A 20,640-nucleotide genomic window follows, 5' to 3' on the forward strand; every position below is an offset into this window, starting at 1 on the left:
TCCCCCAACTCCCTTAGGCGTCTTAGCTGGGGCTTGGGGAGGTGATTGGATCAGGGAGCTGTGATACGCATCAGTGGATTTGTTCACTAATGATTTTACAGTAAATGTAATGTGGGAGGTGAAGCCTGGTTGGCAGAGGTAGTCCCTGAAGATGTGGCCTAGAAGGGTCCATCTCCTCTGCTCTCCTCCATTGATCTCTCTCTCTGCTTCCCACTGCCTTGCCATGAGGTGTGCAATGCCTCTCTGCCATGCCCCCCTGCCTTGGAGCCAGCCATCTATGGACTGAAACCTCTACATTCCATAAGCCAAATAAACCTCTCCTCCTTTAATTTGTGGATAACTGTCTTAGTTACTTTTCTCATTGCTGAGACAAAATACCCAACACCCAAAGTTAAAGGAGTAAAGGTTTATTTAGCTCACAGTTTGTAAAGATTTCAGTCCATAGATAGCTGGCTCCAAGGGGAGGCAGCATGGCAGAGAGGCATTGTAGAGGAGAAACAGTTCATGGCAGACAGAAGGCAGCAAAGCAGCAAGCAGCAAGAGACAAGCATCGACCCTCTTTCTGTTTCTTATATTCCATCCATAGCACTCACACCCAGGGTGGAGAACAGTTAATCCTACCCAGAGCTATGGCAAACCAATCAGTGGACTAATTTAGTAATCACACAATCTAGATCCATATATCTCCAAAAAGCCCCACCTATGACCGCATGAGCCTTTCAGGGGACATCTTGATACAAGCCATAACAGTAGCTAATACAGCCAGTAATTTGGGTCAACTTGACTACCACATCCAAACCAGGACTTGGCTGCCTCATCCATATGATGGAAGGAAAATAGGTCTTGTGTTCCTCATATCCTCATTGTAAAAGACCAGTAAAATGTTTAAAACTAAAGTTTTAAAAATTTCGAACTGCCACACAAATGGATGTAGTATTACAAAAGCTGTGTTTTTATAATGATTACGTAGGGAAATATATTTCTTTAACATTTTAGGAGGTTATGCCTGTACAAATTTGCTTAAATTTTATTTTATTTTTCTGATTAAGTTTATTGGTACATTTTAGGTATAAAATACAGTTACATTCACCACTGTGATCTTGTACCTTTACATGATGTATCGTGGTTCTTATTTTTCCCCTTCCCATGCCCTCCCTTCACCCCCACCACCCTTCCCTGTTTGCAAAGACTTTATTTCCATTTTTTTCCTTTTCTCATGTTTTTTCTTTTCCTTTCTTTCCTTTCCCCTACCCCTCCCACTTCCCCTGCAACTTTAGACCTTTTCTTCTTGTTACACAATATCAATATACATTTTTAAAATTACAATATCAAGATCTAGGAGCCATTACCACAGATTTTACAGAATTTGAAAGGATATAGAAAGCATATTTCAAAAATCTGTTTAGAAATAAATTTGACAACTTCTAAGAACCTTGGAAGACAAATTAATGAAACTAACTCTGGAGGAAATATAAAATTTGAATAGCACCTATTAAAGAAAGTATATTCTTAGTTTGAAAACCTACCTATATGACAACAGCAGGCTCATATACATTTTAACTGATAAACTATATCAAACAAAGCACAAAAAAGAAGGAACACTTCTCCCCTCATTTTAGGAATTCAACATTGTGCTAATCCTAAAACTGGATAAAGATAATAGAAGAAAAATGTATGAACATAGATAGAAATTTGTTTAACAAAAAAAACTATTAGAAGTCAGATCTGGCAGGATGTAGAAAGTGCTTTTATTATAGGGATGGCAGTGTTGGTTCAGCATCGGAAGATCCATCCCCATAAGTCATCATTTTAACAGAGGAAAGGAAAAAGCCATATGATCCTGTCACTAGTTGGAGAAAAAGTATTGGACTAAATTCTACAGCTGTTCATGGTAAAAGCTATCAGGAGACTAGAAGTAGAACAGAACCTTCTCAACAGATTAAAGACATGTACTCCATACTTCCAGTGAGAACGCCTTATATGAATGGAGAAGATACAATGCTTTCTCCTTAAGGTGGGGAACAAGGGCAGATATGCTTACTCTTTATCTGTCCATTAAACTTTGAAACCTAGGCCCCACCAAAATAGTCTGGCAATAAAATGACACAATTAGCATAGGATTGGCAATGTAGAAGCAAAATCTTTATATGTAGATAAAATGATCATCTACAGAGAAAATACTAAGAAATCTCTAGGATCCCCTAGAACTTGTATTTGAATTTAGCAGGATTAGAAAACACAAGTTATATATAAAAATTCAGGTCTCTGTATACTTGCTCTAAATGAAGAATTGGATATTGAAATTTAAAAGTTATGTAGGAGTAAAAAGGACCTAGTAAAGTTAAAAAAAAAACAACAGTGTTGGAAGACATTTAGTACCTAATTTTAAGACTTCTTCTAAAGCTGCAGTAATCAAGGCAGTGTTGGTGTAAGGAAAGACATATAGATGAATGGAATAAAACAATGATTCTAGAAATAGAACCACACATATATGGTCCGCTGATTTTTGAAAGATTATTTAACTTTAACATTTTACAGAACATAAACTCGAGAGCAGAGGAAGAGATAGTGTTTTCAGCAAATGGCACTAGAACACCTGGTATTTGTATATAAAAAGTTAACCTCAACCCTTTATTTCCATACACAAAAATAACTTGAAGGGATCTATGAACCTAAATATGAAAGCCTAAAAGTATAAGACTTTATGAAGAAATTATAAGGGAAAATGTTTAAGAATTCAGGGTAGGCAAGAATTACCTAGGATACAAAAGACATGATGTATAAAAGAAAAAAATTGATAAATGAAATTCCATCAAAATTTAGAACTTTAAATGACATCATTAAAATGAAAAGTAGTCCTTAAACAGACCATATTTACAATGCATATAACCTACGACCAGAATATGTAAAGAATTCTTAGAGCTCATTAATAGACAACCCAATTAAAAAGTAGACATAAGAAGATGATAAATAGCCAGTACAGCACAAGGAAAGGTGTGCAACTCTAGAATCAGAAAAATACTAATCAGTACAATAACAAGATTGAATTATACACTCGTTAGACAGATGAAGTTAAAAGTTTTAAAAGCCTTGTCATGACTTTTTCTTTTTGTTGGATTCTCCCCATTTGTGTTTAATTTGTGATACCCAATGGATTCATTCTGCTGGGTTTCCTGGGGTTGTGATATTCATTGTCTTTTCCTAGGGTGTTGTCTAAAATTTTTTGGAGTGCCAGTTTGGTATTCATGAAGTTCCTCAGGTGCTCTTTACCATGAAAGTATCTTATTTCTCCATCAATTTTGAAAGATAGTTTTGCAGGGTACATCAATCTGGGTTGGAGGCTGTTTTCCTTAAGGGCTTGAAATACATCACTTCAAGCTCTTCTTGCCTTGAGGATTTGCATTGAGAAGTCTGCTGTGATTCTGATGGGCTTTCTTTTGTATGTGATTTGTTTCTTTTCTCTCACTGCTTGTAGAATTTTGTTCTTCTGTTGGATTTCTGGAATCCTAACTATTATATGCCTATGTGTAGATTTTTTTTGATCAAGGCTAGCTGGAGTCCTATATGCCTCACTTATCTGTATGTCAAGTTCTTTCCCCCTCCTTGGGAAGTTTTCTGCCATCACTTCTGTGAACAGTTTTTTTATGTCCTCTGTACTCTCTCCTGTTTCTTCATTGACTCCAATCAGTCTTATGCTATTCTTCTTTGCATGGTTTAGTAGCTGCTGGATTGTCTTCTCATGGTCCCTTACAATTTTAAAGCAGTTTTTCTTTTCCTCCTCACTAATTGCAATCTTATCTTCTGTATCTGAAATTCTATCCTCACATTGGTTCATTCTGCTGCATAGACTTTCGATGGAGTTTTTAATCTCCTGGAAATCTGTTTGTATCTGTTTTATGGATTCCATTTGTTTCCTATGTTGGGATTCCATCATTTTCCTCAGATCCTCTATTTTTTAATCTCTGTCCTCTCTAGATTTATTAATCATGTCCTGCACCATGAACAAAATCTTTGCTGTTATCTGAGTAATTATTTCTGATTTCATTTTTCCCAGATACTCTTTTGTTGCCAGTTCAGAGAGTCCAGGTGGTTGAGTATCAGATTGTTCCATCTTGTTTCCTTTTGTAGTTGCTGTAGGTGATCCAGAAGTCTGTTTTTGAGACTTGTTTACGTGTCTTCTCATTTCAACGGGTGGGGGGCAGTGCTTCTGGCACCCACGCAGCTCACCTTCTCTGCCCTAGGAGCTTGGGATGGTGGCGGGTGAGCTTCCTTCCGGGTGCTAGGACCAGCTCAGCTTCTCTGCCCTAGGAGCTTGGGATCTTGCTTAAATTTTATATTACACATTTTGAATTTTCTGGATCTAACTTGGTAATTTGAACATGGTACATTTATGATATGTGTAATCAGTCTGCTAATTGTTTAATTCTTCACTTAAAATGTTGAATGATTAAACCAGTGTTCACTTCCAATTATTACAAAAGAAATATCTTAGTGTTAAAGACATTAAAAGGGAAAAAAAGTGACTGCAAAGAGAGGATTGTAAGAACTACAGTTGAACTTAGTGGTCTTGGTATAATAATTTCATCATAATTTATGCTAAATACTATGTTTGCTCTATTTTCATTTTGCATTTTTCTTGTAAAACTTTATAACTGTTATCTGATAACATTCAATAGGAGTATGACCTCTAAAAGATAATCTACACAGTATGTTATGATGGTGGGCCATAACCTACAGATAGATTGTGACACTATCTCCTGATACTAGTGCTGACTGTGATTAATGGAAGAGATAGCTGCTTTCTGATCATACTCAATATTTCCCTAATATCTTCCCTAACATTTTCCTAATATCCAGAAAGAATTATAATACTTAAGAGTAGGACCCACTACTCCCATTTCAAGGCAGGTGTAACTGACCTTCTGGGTGTTCAACAACCAAGGCTTAGTGACCAAAGCTAACAAACATAAAAGGCTAAGAAAATGCCAGCATTTTGGCCTTTGCCCTAGGAGGTCATCAAGGACCCAGGGAATGATGAGACCCTCACCAAGGGGCCTAGAACTCTGGTGAGTCACCCAGCAGCCAGACAAGGGAACTGTTGGAGCCCCGAAGACAGGAATCAACCAATGCACATTTTGCAGAAAGAAGGGTCACTTTATAAAGAGGGATATTTCTATGCTTTCAAAGAAAGCCATATGGCCAAGCAAGAATGTGAACCTTCCTGGTGAATGACACAACTGGCAGATGGAAAAACTAGAGAAGCTATGGGGCTCCTCACATGGCCCCAAAAGTGACTCCCGAGAAGCCTTAACTGACCTTGACAAATATATTTAGATGGATTTATTTTGATTATCCCAGGTCTGTCTTTGACCTGGTCTTAAACACCCAGTAGGAAAGTGTCACCAAAAAAAGGAATAATTAATAATAATATAAAAACAGAAAGATGGGCTGTGTATAAAAAGGGGTTATAAATACCACACCAGCTATTACAGGCAGTCTCTAGTTACACCTATAACATTTTAGCCTACAGCTATGAGGTATCATGATTCCCAGTCCCTCTAGCTTTTCCAAAAATATGTCCTTCAGCCTCTCTTGGTCAGCTGATATTATGTTATTTTAATGTGCTTTCACGTACCCCTCAGGAGGATGTAGCTTCTTGCATAGCTGTGCCTATAGGATAAAAATAGCAATATAAAATTCTAGCTGCTAAGCTTTGTTGTGTTTGTGGTGTGAGTGACTTTCTGCTGTCTTACTTCAGATCTTACATGTTTATATTATCTGGAGCCAGTCACTACAAAAGGCCTCTGGGTCTACAAAACAGGCCAGATCCAGATCCCAAGCCCTAAGTAAGAGTGTTACTTTCCCAGTGGTCAAAACAATGTAGATGTCTTTATTTACTGTCCTCATTTGCCATTGTTATAATTAAAATAGGAGATTGGATTTCTTTGTCAAAACAGGGAGGAGTCTACATTCTCTTAAACTCTACCTGTTATACATGGGTTAAAACCTCTGGACAAGTAAAGATTAATTTTGAAGATAAAAGACTTATGTTAAATTTTACCTAATTTTGTCTGACTTCTGCAATGTTTTGGAGTGGCTCTTCACCAATATTTTAATTTTTGGCCCCTGTGTGTTTAACATGGTCATAAAATGAAGCTCAAGTGTCAGTGACTTGCTAATGTCCTTGTGCTCTTTCCCAGACTCTCAGTCAGAGTGAGACTGTCGGTCCCTGGCCAGGCAGGTCAACATCCTCCCCAGCCTGAAGCAGCCATCTGAGGACAGAGCTCAACCTCTTTCTGTCCCTCGAGGTCTCAGAGCAGCGGCTGGGGATGAGGTAGGATAGAAACAATAAAGATAGGTATAAAGGAAACAAGGAAAATCATTCTTTTTACAAATGTGCCTTTAAGACACAAATGTGTCTTAAATGTGTCTAAAATGTGTCCTGCTACTTCAAGCAGGACACAGTCAAGGTTATTCAAGGGTATCCATATCTCTACTCCACAGGTTTATTTATGCTTCTTTCCTTCCAGACCTATAGCACCCAAAATTGAAATACTGACCTTAAGAAATACTACAAAAAATAAATAAATATAAATAAATAAATAAATAAATAAATAAATAAATAAATAAATAGAAAGAAATACTACAGACTGGGCCCTGCCTTTCCCCATAAATGGGCCACCATTTCACTGTGAAATGTGCCATTATCCTTCTACCTCTGGATGAGTTATCAATTTTCTCCTGTAAACCAAGCCCAAACTTCCTATAGACTCACAAACTCTGCAGTTTCCACTGCCAACACACAAGCGTCATCCCCAGATCCAGACCACAGCATGCCTCTCCTGAGTGCCCACACTCTGTGAGCCTGCCCTTTTACAGTTCTGCCTAATAAATCTCTGTATGCCTCTTTTAAAAAATAGTTAATGATAAAAATACCACCATATTTTTCATGTATTTGTGTCATTAAAAAACCATTTTTATGTACATTATTTCTTTTATCCTCACCAAAACATAATTTAAAAGCTTATAAGATAGGAAATAAGATTAGAAAGTTGACTTTCTCTCTGGTAGTGAATACTGCACTTGATTTTAAAATCCATGCCTACGTTAGTACTGAATGTGACAAATGGGTTCATATTACAAGACTGACTTTAGCTGTGCAGAGCAGAGGGAGGACATTCTGCAGTTCACTTGACCTCTTTTAACTTCAGGAGCCTAAATCACTGAATGGTCATTTGCATCACATCATTGACTTATTTACCCATATGATCACTTTTTCTGCACTCACATTTTCCTATATAATTACAAGATCAGGGAAGGAAAGATTCTGCCTCTCCTCTCACCAGCAGGATGAATTTACTCACCTCCAACAGCTACTTCATGAAATGAATCAGAAACTGAAGATGGATGGGGAGCACCCTTCCATCTACATATTTTATATATGCCAGTGAGATCCTGAGATTGAATAATTGGGATTCCTGCCCCAAATAAAATGCAGTCCCTATCTCTGGCCTTAAGGTATCCTTCTAATGAGTGAGACCCCCGAACAGACACAGAATTGACTCCTTTTAGGTTTTGTAATTACAAATGTACAATGAGTGTCTTCCAGACAGAGCCAGCAGACTACTCCAGCTAATGCAGTAATGGGAGCTGTGATAAATAATGTATGTGTGATATCAAAAGCTGAATGAGAGGGAAGAAATGGAGAACCATTTGAAAATGTAGAATTTGCTCAAAGCTGTTCCTGCAATAACTCCCAGGAGGATAAAGCGCAGAGCACTACTAAACTCTGCAGCTTGTATAATTTATCAACCTTTTCCTTTTCATTTCCAACACTGACCCTTCATAGTTAACTAAAGAAATAAATAGCTGAATAGCTTCCTCGGCCATCTGATAGAGCAACTGTGAGCACCCTGACTGATACATTTTCTGCTTAACTTACTAACAAACGGTGTCCATTCTCCACTTAATCTGCAACAGAGCTCTGCATTTGCCTAGACACTTGGAGAACACCACACCCTATGCCTGCTCTTGTGCTCCTCTACATTTATTTCTTTCTCATTATTGCTCTTATGTGATCATTATAATAGAAGGAAAGCAGATGCTTTATGACAGTTTTTCTCAGTTGCCCTTGGTTAATTTTTTCAAAATGTGCTTCCAGGGCTCTCCCTGATGGTAGGGCAAATTGAAAGCTCATCAGTAGAATCTTTCTCAAGTGCCAGTACCTTTTCAAAGAAATCTCATGTCTTCAGAGTAGATTATTTTTCACAGTAATAGGCAGTACAATGTGGTACAGCCGTCATTAAAGAGGTCAGGATTGTTTAAAACTGAGGGATAATAAGATATGAAAAATTAAAATCTACCTCAAACACTAATTTTCCCCACTCCTGTTGTCTGTACTTCCTTATGCATTAATCTCTCATTGTAAAAGCATACATTTAGTGCTAAACTGGTAGAATCACTCAGAATAAGAGATTTTTAGACCCAAAAGGGATTGTTGAACTCATCTCTTCTGAAGCTTTTGTTTCTTGGGTAAAATATCAGAAGATCAGAGGGGTTAAATGATTTACTCCAAGTCACACATCAGGTGTAACATACTTTGAGCTTCTTGTTTTGTTTTACCGTAAGTGTAAAGGAAGTGGGGAATTGTTTTCAATCCACAGTAGGACAAGATGTGTCATCCTAAGATTTCTGTAGTGTCTTATCTGTTTGATAAAGTTACTTCCCTGTTCACCTCACCAGATTTCCCCCAGCTACTCTATGGGAACTTCTGCTGTGTGCATACACATGATGGGAATGGGGGTATCTCCCAACACTACTGCTGTGTGGCACATACTCTACCATGGTGATGTACTAGCATGCTCCGGCTCTGTGGTCATACTGTGTACCTAAGGGCAGGCACCATTCTCACTTCCTTCGGAAAGACCCCAGAACTGAGGGAGAAGTGAGGGCTGTGAAAGGAAGTGCAGGGTGTGTTCCCATGAGTGGAGTTAAGGCACTGCCTGTCCTTACAAGTGCCTGGAAAGGGAAGAGGGAGCTACCCTGAAGACCTACCACTTCATACAAATAATCTATCCTCCCAAGGCCAGAAAGTCTGGCAGCAGGACTGTGTATATGATTGCTGGGCCTGGGGCAAAAGGAAAATGCTGAAACTCCTTTTCCGAAATTATTAAGAATTTCAAGATATTGCCCACAAAGCATCAACAGATCCCTATATGGATGCACAAGTCACCAACTGGTGTCTGGGCACTGTGGTGACATCTGGGACAAACATGCCCAGTGAAGTCTTCACTTTGCAGAGGGTTTTGAAGAAAAGAATCTTGCTGCAGAAAGAGTAGTACTGTTTGCAGAGTGGTTTGATTGAAGCTGGTTGGGTAGAAGGCAAGGGCTCTCCAAGGAGGATGTGGGTTTTAGGGCCAGGAGGTGAGACTCTGCTCCAGCAAACCCTGCCCTTGGACTTCTTTTATCACCACTATCTGGAAGGATCTGGGCTCTATCTTCAAAAGGAGACAGTGTTTCCTTACACTTCTCTCCAAAGTTGAACTTGAACAATAGAAAATACAAGAATAATGTGGTAGAATCTGTGTTGCTTGTTCTCCACATTATTTCTGATATCCATAGTGCCTGGCATATAACAGATACTAGGTAAATATTTGTGGACAACTGATAATACAAGACGTTAGTGTCAAATTTTCGAGGACTTCTTCTGGCTTCCAAAGAAAGATCTGAAATTCAGAGGATAAATGTATGTCTTGTAATAAGAGAAAGTTTTGGTATGTAATCTACCTTCCCAAGGCTGCAAAGTCTGCTGATTGTGTACCTGATTTTGTACATAGATTCTTGTTAATAATACTAATTTTAATATTGTACCTTAAGAAAATGGTAGCCTGTCTTTGCAAGAATGGAATATTTTTAGTATCATTTTACATACAAGCTAATTATAGATTTATTAAATATTTATGAAGCTTTCTAAGATATTTAGCTGTACTTTTTTATCATTGTTAATTAAGAAGAACAGTTCTGTATATTTTTCTTTTTAATTTTTTTTATTTAGAGAATAGAGTTAGTGGCCAAGTATAGGGAGAAACTGGAAGGAGGCAGAAAAGCTGGGGAGGAAATAGGGAACTAGAAAAATGGAGAGAGACAGAAAAGGATCATAGGAGAAATGGACCTCTGTGAAAAGACAGGAGAATAGAGGAGGAGGCTATAAAGAGAAGTGAGGAGAAGGGTGCCCACCGTCATTTTTATACAACCACTTGGCACCATTCAGCAGACCTACTGAGTTCTTAGTGATAATCAGTGGTGTACTGGTAAATACTTGTTATGGCTTGTATCTAGATGTCCCCCCAAAGCCTCATAAGCTCATAGGTAGGACTTCTGGGAAATGGCTAGATCATTGGTGCATCATAACTGGATTAGTCCCCTAATTGGATTGGTTTATCCTAGTTCTGTGTGTGGATAATGGGAAGCCCCACTGGGTGTGGGTTGCACCAACCAATAGGCTGGTAGCCTGGATGGACTATAAAGGGAAAGATGGAAGGCAGGCTGGTTGCCTCTTACATACCCTGCCATGGACTGTTTCTCCTCTGCGATGCCCCTCTGCCATGTCGATTTGTCTTGGAACCAGCAGATATGGACTGAAACCTCTACAAACTGAACTAAAATAAACCTTTCCTCCTTTAACTTGTGGGTGTTGGGTATTTTGTCCCAGCAACAAGGAAATAACCAAGACAGTACTTAACCAAATCTTGGTAAGGTAGGATGATTTGTAGTATTTATCAGATTCTGTTGGCTAGATCTTCCTTCCCTGGCCACTTCACCAAATGAATTGACTGCATGTAAAATTTTAAACTACCAAAATGAATTCGCTGGATATGAAAAAAACTGGAATTTTTTTCCAGATCATTATTTGTTCAATGTTGGTTTTGGGGATCTTTCTGAAACAAATCACATCCTCTGGTGTCTTGTTGGTGCTTGAGATGCTGTTTTAAGTTATATGGAAAAATGTTTAAGTGCTTTTCAGTTTTGTTTTGGTTGAGTTCTACTGTATTTGAATATTATTATAGTTTTTTTCTCCTTGCATTATTCTTCTTTGAATGGTTTTAATTTTTTGTATTTGTGTGTGTTTGATAATAAAGTTATTTTTTAAAAAATGAATTCACTGGATATGAAATTGGGAAAAGATGTGTTGTATCTCCACCACACAAATACAATAGAGTTAATGACCTCAAGAACATAGATAATAGGGCCGGGGATTTAGCTCAGTGGTGCTGCCACCTGCCTCGCAAGCACATGGTCCTGAGTTCGATCCCCAGTACCAAAAAAAAAAAAGAACATAGATAATAGTAAAATGTAGTAAGCAGTTAGGAAATAATAAGCTTTTAGTATTTATTTCTTTTGTTTTAATTTAATTATACATTTATATAATTTTTAATAATGATGAGCCAATTCGGCACTCCAGTGAAGGGGCATCATGCACATCTCCATTGTTCATGTTAGAATGTGACATTTTTAAAATTTTCTTTGTTTAAAAGAGTTGAGCAATGTAAAATTGGAGATAAGACAAGAAATCTTCTAAAAACATTTCCTCCTTTACTACCTTGCTAAAGATTTGGGGGAGAGTTGGCTTGGTTTTGTTCTCTGGTTTCTGGGTTTTCTGTTTTACTTTTGTTTTGTTTTGTTTTGTTTTTTATTTGATATTCAACTCATTATAATTTACAAGTTGAAAGATTAAGAAAAGATAAAGTCTATATTTATTTCTAAATAAATCTATAATACTTGCAATTTTACATAAACTTAATAGAAAGGTAGAGTGTTACAATGTAGAAAGCCTAAAACTAGTCGTTTACAATTCCAGATTTAGTAGTTTAAACCTTTGAGTGGATTACTTCACCTCCCAAGGCCGCTGGGACAAAAATCCTCCACTGCTGTTGCAGGGCTGTGTGGGCATCAGGCGGGGGCTTCGGGCAGCCTGCAATATTGATTGCTGCCGCTTCTTTTCAAACAATGGGTGTTTATGTAGTGATAGAGAGATAGGGAGAGAGATTAAGGAAATATGCCAAAACATTAGTAATTAGTAAATCTAGGTGAAGAATAAATGAGTAGTCAACATTTTTTCAAAATAAAAATATGGGAGAAAATGAGTTCCCTTATAGATATGCAGCACTTGGTATACTTACCCAGAGCTGCACAAAGATGAAGTACTCATATTTAGTTAAAGAGATGTGGTGGATAACCATAGCTATTAGGATCTCCAAGTTCATTCCATCTAACTGATTTTGCTATTCAGCAATTATTGACTGAGCATCTGTGACTCTATATTCTGCTGCTGGTTCAATAATGAAAGACACATTTCTTATTTTCCTGAAACTTAAAATCTAATTAGAAGACACACAAGTAAGCAGAGACAATTACATTTTGGTTTAAATAGAATTAAATACTAGATGCCATGATGACACGAGGAGGAACATCTGAGCCAGCACGAGATGATCAAGAACTACTTTCCTGGGAACCTAAAATGAGAGCCTGTGATCTACCAGGTAGGCATTAAACCAAGGCCTGGGAGGAGCAGGGAGGAAGCACTAGCAGGTATGGCTCGCACTTACTGAGTATTATTATGTACCAAACGGGAGTTCTCATTTACTCCTCACAGTAGTGCTATGGGGCAGGCTATAGGCCCCATTCTACAGTCCTGATAAATTTAGGGTATGGGGAACTTAGGAAGAAAGGCATTGAAGCAAAGCAGGCCCTGGGCAATTCAAAAGAACTATAAGTTGTACTAGTGCTGTGTTTGTATGTGTCATATATGGGGGTATGTGGAGTTGCAGTACATTTTAAAACCATGTGCAGTATATTTTAAAATCAGTATATTTTTAAAACTTTTACCTTTCGTGGTCATTTTGATTTGAGGAAAGACCCAGAAGGTGCACAGCGCCAGATCCAGTGAATAAGGTGGGTGAGCAAAGACAGTAATGTTTTTATGATCCTGCTTTTCCATTGCATGGCACTGTAGCAGGACACGCTGTGATTTTTTTTTCATACCACATAAATATATTAATGAAAAAGGATTTTCATAACTACTTAAGAAAATGGCAAGAACAATGAGATAAGAGTGTTAAAACCAAGGGAGAGTATTTTTATTAATTTTTAAATTTTTCATTAGTCCATGTTTGCAGTGCATGATGATTTCATTTGCCTGGGGAGCTGGTGTGTGGACGTGACACATCTTAATTCTTTTTGGGGGGGGGGGTTTTGGTGCCAGGGATCAAACTCGGGTCCTTACGCTTGCGCAGCAGGCGGAGAAACCGCTGAGCTAAATTCCTGGCCCAACATCTTAATTCTTTTTACTTCCCCTTTCCTGCCCCATCCTTCCCCCTGTCTCCAGCTCTTGGAATAGGGAGTATTTTGAAGGATTAGTACCAAAGTGTCGTTTACTATAATAAATTTCTTATTTAAATTTTGACCAGCCCTTGTATAATAAAAGTCTCTCAAAGAGAAAGTCAGTTGTTAAGCTATGGTGAAACAAGTGAGGTTCTCTTGATACCTGTCAGTTTTCATTCTAATGGTATAGTAAAGAAAATCACTGTGTCAACTCTGAAAATGTTACCTTTTATTGTTATTATTACTATTATTACTATTCCCTCCCTCCTTTTAACAGATTGAAACCATCCAGATTGTCCTTTTGCCTGCCTTTCCATGGAAACTTTTCTTTTTTACTCTTCTTTTTTTCTAAGTCCCCATCCTCTAGCTCAAGGTTCAGTGGCAGGTTATCTGGGTCGAGTTGAGTGGTTTTGTCTGCTTTCATCAATCGGTGAACGAGCATTTCTTAACAGTCTCGCTGGTGACATTCTGAAGCTCTATGAGTGATGTGCAATCAAGGGGTCGTGTCCTTTGGGGTCAAATAACCCTGAATTTAAATCCTCCTTCTTCATTTACCAGCCACGTGACTAGAGGTTAATAATCTCTTCCCCTCTCTGTTCCTCAGTTTCCATTAGAAAAACAAAATTGATAATATTTATAAGTCTGTTGTATTGCACTAGGTAATAAATGTGAAAGGAATAGAAAGTAGTGCCAAATAAATGTCACTCTTCTCCACTTGGTGAGGTTATCACCTGATATAAATGAGCTAATACTCAAAAGAGGGCTATGAATTCCTTGGAGGAGTTCTGCCATATTGGTTCAGTTCTTTCTCGTGTACTTTGCTGCTCTTATTCCTGTTACTGTTTTATGGTACCCCAGCTTGTGGTAACCTTCGAGCAGACTTGTATGGTACACCAACCTTCAAGCATACTTGAACACAACTTACTATTTTTTAATCCCGATTTTTTGTTTCAGCTTGTGAATCATTTCTCTCTTTGCTTAGTGCTGTGTTAGAGAAACAGCCCAATTTCTCTCCAGTTTACAGTTTCTAAGTGCTCTGTTATTTAGATGCAGTGCTAAGACACTATGTACAATAAAGCTTTACTGGACAGGCTATAATTGTGCTCTTCCTGGCACACAAAATAAAATACATGGAGAGATTAAAAACTGGAGATGAGGGAGGTCTTAACTGCCAGTATGAGAATTTAACCTTTTCTATATATAAAAATAAATTACAAACTTTTAAAAAACTTTATATGAATTGTCTAGAATCAGTGTGATTTCTCTGATGAAAGATTATTAAAATACCCCTTGAAGTTGGCCAACAGGTTGAAGAAGCAGCAGTTAACCTTCTGTCCAACTGAACAACATTGCCTGGAACAGCTGAGTGCTATAACTTCTCCGTGCCTTCTATTTCTAGACTGAGAACAATAGCTCCAACTTTTGAGACTCCATCCTGTTGAACTCTTGAGAACTTCATGATTTCAGAGAAAACCAAAGCGGCATCTTGAATCTTAGATTGAAGCAGTGTCTGGTTTCCACTGAGAAAGGTTTTTTAGGGGCTGCTCTGGATCTGGTGTCAGCATATAGTCAGACACTATACATACCAGGTTACATAGCAGGTTGAGCTTTCACTTCCTGTCCTGTGTGCTGAAGAACCTCATTAGATACTCCTTCCATGGTTTTCTCTTTTCTCAAAAGTTCCAGGACATTTCACCTCAACAAAAATATTTGCTCTGTGTGTATGTGTGCGTGCATGCCCATGCCTCCGCTGGTCATCTTACTTTGAACAGAAACTAAAATATAGTGTTAGTATTTTGTGTTTAATAGGAATTTCTATCATTATTTAAAATAGACTTACATTTTTTACAATCTAATTATATTTTTCGTGAGAATTGCATTTTATCTTTTCCTCTTTAAAATGCATTTCAAGAAGTCGCACGGAAAACACCAAATCAGCCTGCTGCAGACAGGCAGGTCTGTGGACGTGGTCCCGAGGTCGCCAGTCATGCTGAAAACACCAAATCAGCCCGCGCCCCGACAGCAATCCACTGGACCCCCCCCTCCCCCGAGTCCTTTGGCCTCTTCTCTGTACAGCCACCTGGTTCCACACTACAAAGACGCAGAGGACTCCGGACCACCAGACCACTGTACTGGAGCTAATCAAGTTCTTAGCATTTAAAGAATTCCTGCCCAGAGGTAGGGGCTTCTGAGCCACCGTCCCACTCCTCCTGGTCCAGAGGAAGAGGCTTCTGGGCCACCAAACATCCCGCTGCGCCCGGCCCAGAGGAAGGGGCTTTCGGGCCACCATCCCTACAGCCGCTCCCGGCCCCTGGACCCTGGCCCACCTCTCCCAGCTCAGAGGAAGTGAGCTGTGCAGACGCCAACAGCACCCCCCCTGCCCCCCGAGTCGAAATGAGAAAACACGTAAATAAGTCTCAAAACCAGACTTCCAGATCACCTACAGCAACCCCAAAGGGAAGTAAGATGGAACACTCTGATACTCAACCACCTGGACCCACTGAACTGGCAACAAAAGGGGATCTGGAAAAAATGAAATCAGAAATAATTTCTCAGGTAGCAGGAGAAATTGTGCTCCTAGTGCAAGACATGATTAAAATGCATTGCAAAAACTAATTCATCTGCCTCTTGAAGATGCTAATCATGCCTCAATTTTGAAAAGTGCTCAGATGTGCAAAAATTCCATTCCACAGTGACTTACACACCATTCATGTCATCACAAACCTGTGACAGAGTGACTATTACCTTCATTTTACAGACAAGGAAAACAAAATTCAAAAAATTTTTATGAAAAAACTAAACCAGAATGTGACACAAATTTTTTGACTCCCCATTCAATGATCTCTATGCTTTGCCATGGCCAGCTCACTCGTGTAGCTGAGACCTCAAATAAAACATGTAGTTCTCTTCAGCATTACAGTAAACATGAAGGTGCTCTGTGGGGCGTAACGCACCAGACAACACAGGAGGAGGTGATGTAAGAGGTGGGTCTGCATACAAATGAAAGGCTGGAGAGATTAGATCTCCCAAAGAGAGAAAACCCCATCTTTGCCATCAGGAATGGATGCGTAACAGTGACTTATTCCGCAGAGCAAAGCCTCTGTGGGCTTATCATAAAGGGTGAGTTTATAGGCAAAGACCAAAAGATCCTCAGTGGTAGAAGAAAGAAATAACCACCTTTTACTTAGTCAGGTTTAATAGACCAGTGCAGTGATGGCCAACCTTTTAGAGACTGAGTGCCCAGACTGTAATGCAAAACCCACTTAGTTATCACAAAGTGCCTATGTTGCAATTAAACTGGAATACTCAGGTTTTAGTTTAGAAAAAGCAACTCATGCCTTGGTTTGTGTGCCAACAGAGAGGGCTCTGTGTGCCTGCTGCAGAATGCATGCCATAGGCTTGCCACCACTGGCCTAATGCATATTGTGGGAGTCCCTTAAATCACCTTCTCTGTCACTCTTTTCCTCTTTTTCCTACCTGTTCCCCTTAAACAGCGGTCAGCCATTGCCTCCATGCAAAGGTCTTCCAGGTTTTATTCCCAGGCCCAGGTTTACCATGTGGTCCCATAATAATCTACATGATGGATCTGACCCATCCCTGCACACCAGTGGGAAGTGTACTGGATTTGCCCCCAGATTCCATATCTGCCAAGACCACTTTCCTGGGAAAGCATCAGTAGGATCTGCAAATGCTGAAGGAGGAAGTATAGGAAAGACGTTCCAGGCCAGTGAGTAAGCTGGCAGAGGCATCAACATGAAAGTGAAGATGTATGGGGAGCAATAAGGAGGTGGACCTGACAGGCAGAGAGGCACACGAATGCCTCCTAAGAGAGAAAGGAGCTGGCTACCAACACTGGGACCTCAGAAGGGCTGCACTTTCCAGGGGAAGAAATTTGACTTTGTTTAGTGAACAAGCCAAACAGGCAAGGGACAAAATAATTTAGACTCGCCTGCTGCTCAAGCGCAAGGACCCAAGTTTGATCCCCAGTACCAAAAAAGCATAATAATAACTTAGACATTGGATGATTAATCAGGTTGTACAGGCCTGAGGAAATTGTTATAGCTTGTATCTAGATGTGCCCCCAAAGCCTCATGCACTCAGGTGTGGCTTTTCAGAGCTGGCTGGATTTGGTGTGTGATACAGGAATTAAGGGTACAATACAGGGACATAACCCTGGTTATGGGTGGCACCACCCAAAGAGTGGGTAGCCTGGGTGGAATATAAAGGGACAGAAGGGAGGCTTTTGTTGCTGCCACTTCTGGTGCTGTCATTGCTTGTTGCTTTGCTGCCTTTTGCCTGCTCTGCCTGCCATGGACTGTTTCTCCTCTGCCGTGGAGCCAGCTGACTCTAGGTTGGAACTCTACAAACTGTGAGCTACAATAAACCTTTCCTCCTTTAACTTTGAGTGTCGAGCATCATTATGGTTTGTGTTTAGATGTCCCCGCAAAGCCTCATGCTCTTTCACAGGTGTCTGAATCTAGAGTGTGTGATTGATTCATGGTGGGGCTAGGCCCAAGGACACTAGGATTAAGGGGGTGAGTGCTATCCACTCTTAAGTAGTCTGAAAAAGATAAAAAGGGGCAGAAAGATACTGTTAAGGTCCCATGTTGCTTTTGCTGTTTTCCGCTGCCATAAACTGTTTCTCCTCTGCCACCCTGCCTTGGAGCCAGCCGATTATGGACTGAAACCTCTATAAACTATGAACTAAATAAACCTTTCCCCCTTTAACTTTGGGTATCAAGTATTTTGTCTCAGCAATAAGAAAAGTAACTAAGACAGAAATGAACATGAAGAACATAACGAAATAATGGAGATAATAAATGCCTAAATAGAAATGAAGTGTGAGAAGGTGTTAAAGAGAAATAGTTTACTGGCATTAGTGGCCAAAGAGGAAAAGAAGATGGTAGAAAATAGTACTAAACATTGTGATTTTCTTCTGATATTATAAATGCAAGATTGATGCAGACTTATTGAATTGGAGTCTCTGAGGATGATAGCAGGTGTGTGTTTTCTGAAGGCTCTGCGAGCTTGCAGTGGAGAACCACTGGCCTATATGGCAAAGCACACTGATTCTGGGCTCAGCGCCTTTCAGTAAGCTTTCTAGTACTTCTGAATCAGCCATCAGATTTAGCCCATTGCAAAGAGGTGGTAGGAATACACACAGAAAGCAGCAGCAGCAGCTAATACAAATCAAGCATTCATGAACAATGAAATGCTCGACTGCAATTCTGACTAGAGGAACTAGAGTCCAGTGGGGGTGCAGGAAGACTGTGGGCTGAATCATGAGCTACAGAAGCCCTCGTGTAGAAACTGCTACAGAACCCACACCCTGAAGAGTGAGTAGGCCATACCTAAATGTAGACAGATGGACCCATGATCTGGTGAAAGTGGGTAATGCATTGTGCAGAATATTTTTTGAGCAACAGAGTGCGCGCACTACCTTTAAATAGCTGAGAAAGCCAGGTAGCTTTCCAGCCTCCCTCTGCTGGGTCCTCAGTATAAGGCTAGTGCCCCCCTCCCCAAGCCACTGAAGCCATGGGACAAGCACATTCACCCTCACTTTTCTTATCACTCCCATACACAGCCATGGGATTGCCTGTCACAGCACTCGTCTGATTAAATTACATTCATTCACACTAAAACACAACAGATACAAACCTTAGTGTGATGTTACTTGTGGAACCCTCATTGCGTTCTCACCCCAGCACTGTGGAGGGGGGAGACAGGGCTTGTCCTATCTTATGGCTAGGAGAAGAAAGCTCAGAGACTCAACTAACCTCAGAAACCTGGCTATAAGAGCGAGTTTCACTGGGGGGTGTGGTTGGTCTCTGCCACCTACCTGGTCATTCATCTTGCTGCAATACTTGCATTTCAACAGGGACCAGAGCCCTGTGCCAAAGGCATGTGCTCTAACTGTGGACTTTGGACATCACTCCAAAGAGAGGAGGTTGATTCAGTGTTGCTTTGAATCACTCTACATAGTCACTGCCTTTGCCATCATATTACCTGCCACTTGGGTGACCAAAGCAAGTGAGAGAAAATCGTGAATTTACTTTACCTGTCTATGAAGTGAAAACAACTCCATCCATCTCACAGGGTGTTTGGGGGAATTCTGAAATATCACCTGGACAATGTGCTAAAGCAGGCTTCTGCAAAGCTCACTGTCTTTCCCATCACCTTCCCAGTCTCCTGAGCATAAGGCAAGCCCTGCGAAGTCAAAACCCAGGCCCACGCGGGCCTCTGTGAAGGACCTTCTTACTGTTCCTTCTTTGCTTTTGCCCCTCACCTTTTCTCGCTCCCCCTCCATCCCTTTCTCCAGCCACACCTTCCCTCCTTCACTTCTCAGACTAGCCAGGTATTTTCCCTCCCCCGTTCTCTGTGTGAGTTCTGGTTCCTCCACCCAAACTCCACTCTGTCCCACTCTTGCTTCCTGCTCTTCCCCTCCAAGTGTCGCCTCAGGTGTCCTCGGCTCTCAGGGAGGAGTGAGGGAGACTCCTCCTGTTGCTCTTTCTCCCTGGATCTTGTAATTTCCCTTTGTCACTTTTAATACCATTGGTAAGAACTGGTTTATGTTATTACAGTTTTTCAGTGTATATTAACCCTATATAAATTACTGCTTTAACACTCGTCTCTTCCAATAGACAGTATTCCCATGACAGGAATTCCCATGAAGCAAGAACCGGGTGTGTTTACTTGATGACTATTTGCTGTAGCACCCAATACAAAATCAAAATCAAAATCAAAATCTAGCAGGCAGGGCACATTCATAAGTATCTGCCAACTGTGTGTCAGGTAACTGCTGTTCCTGGATGCCCTCTTGCATCTCCTCACCAATCCACGTCTACATTCTAAAAAAGACAAAAACAGAAACTCTCACAGAGCCCATATTTTCTGACCTTTTACTTAATTTTGTTTCCCCAACATGAATTGAGTTGTGTTCTCAAGTTGTTTCATAATTCCTTAGTCACGTGGTCAATTTTCCAAGGGCTAAAACTGTTTTAGTATCTCTTTTGGACTCTCTCATGTACATCCTCTAATATTTCTTGATGAATGGGAAAATAGATCCGTCAGTCAGTCCTAGTGTATCCCTTTTCACAGAGAAAATCCTCATGTAACAAATATGGAGATTCTACTGCAGCAAAACAATTTCTGACCATCGCTCACCTTCCTTTTTCTTGAATAGTATTTTGAGTTTCAATAAGAAGCAAACAATCTTCTCTTGAAAGGGGGATTGGATTCATTTTTAATAAGAAAGTTTGA

At 40.0% G+C, this 20,640-nt stretch overlaps 1 protein-coding gene across 24 annotated transcripts in view; it reads left to right on the top strand.

Annotated features, from left to right (window-relative positions):
* The window catches only part of Hs3st5 (heparan sulfate-glucosamine 3-sulfotransferase 5), a 287,277-nt gene that overhangs the window by 260,567 nt on the left and 6,070 nt on the right, over positions 1-20,640 (top strand). The window lies entirely within an intron of this gene.

This window comes from Heterocephalus glaber, unplaced genomic scaffold (genome assembly GCF_053883595.1).
Source record: "Heterocephalus glaber isolate CG9 unplaced genomic scaffold, H.glaber_assembly_v1.0 deba00000896, whole genome shotgun sequence".
Classification (NCBI taxonomy): Eukaryota; Metazoa; Chordata; class Mammalia; order Rodentia; family Bathyergidae; genus Heterocephalus; species Heterocephalus glaber.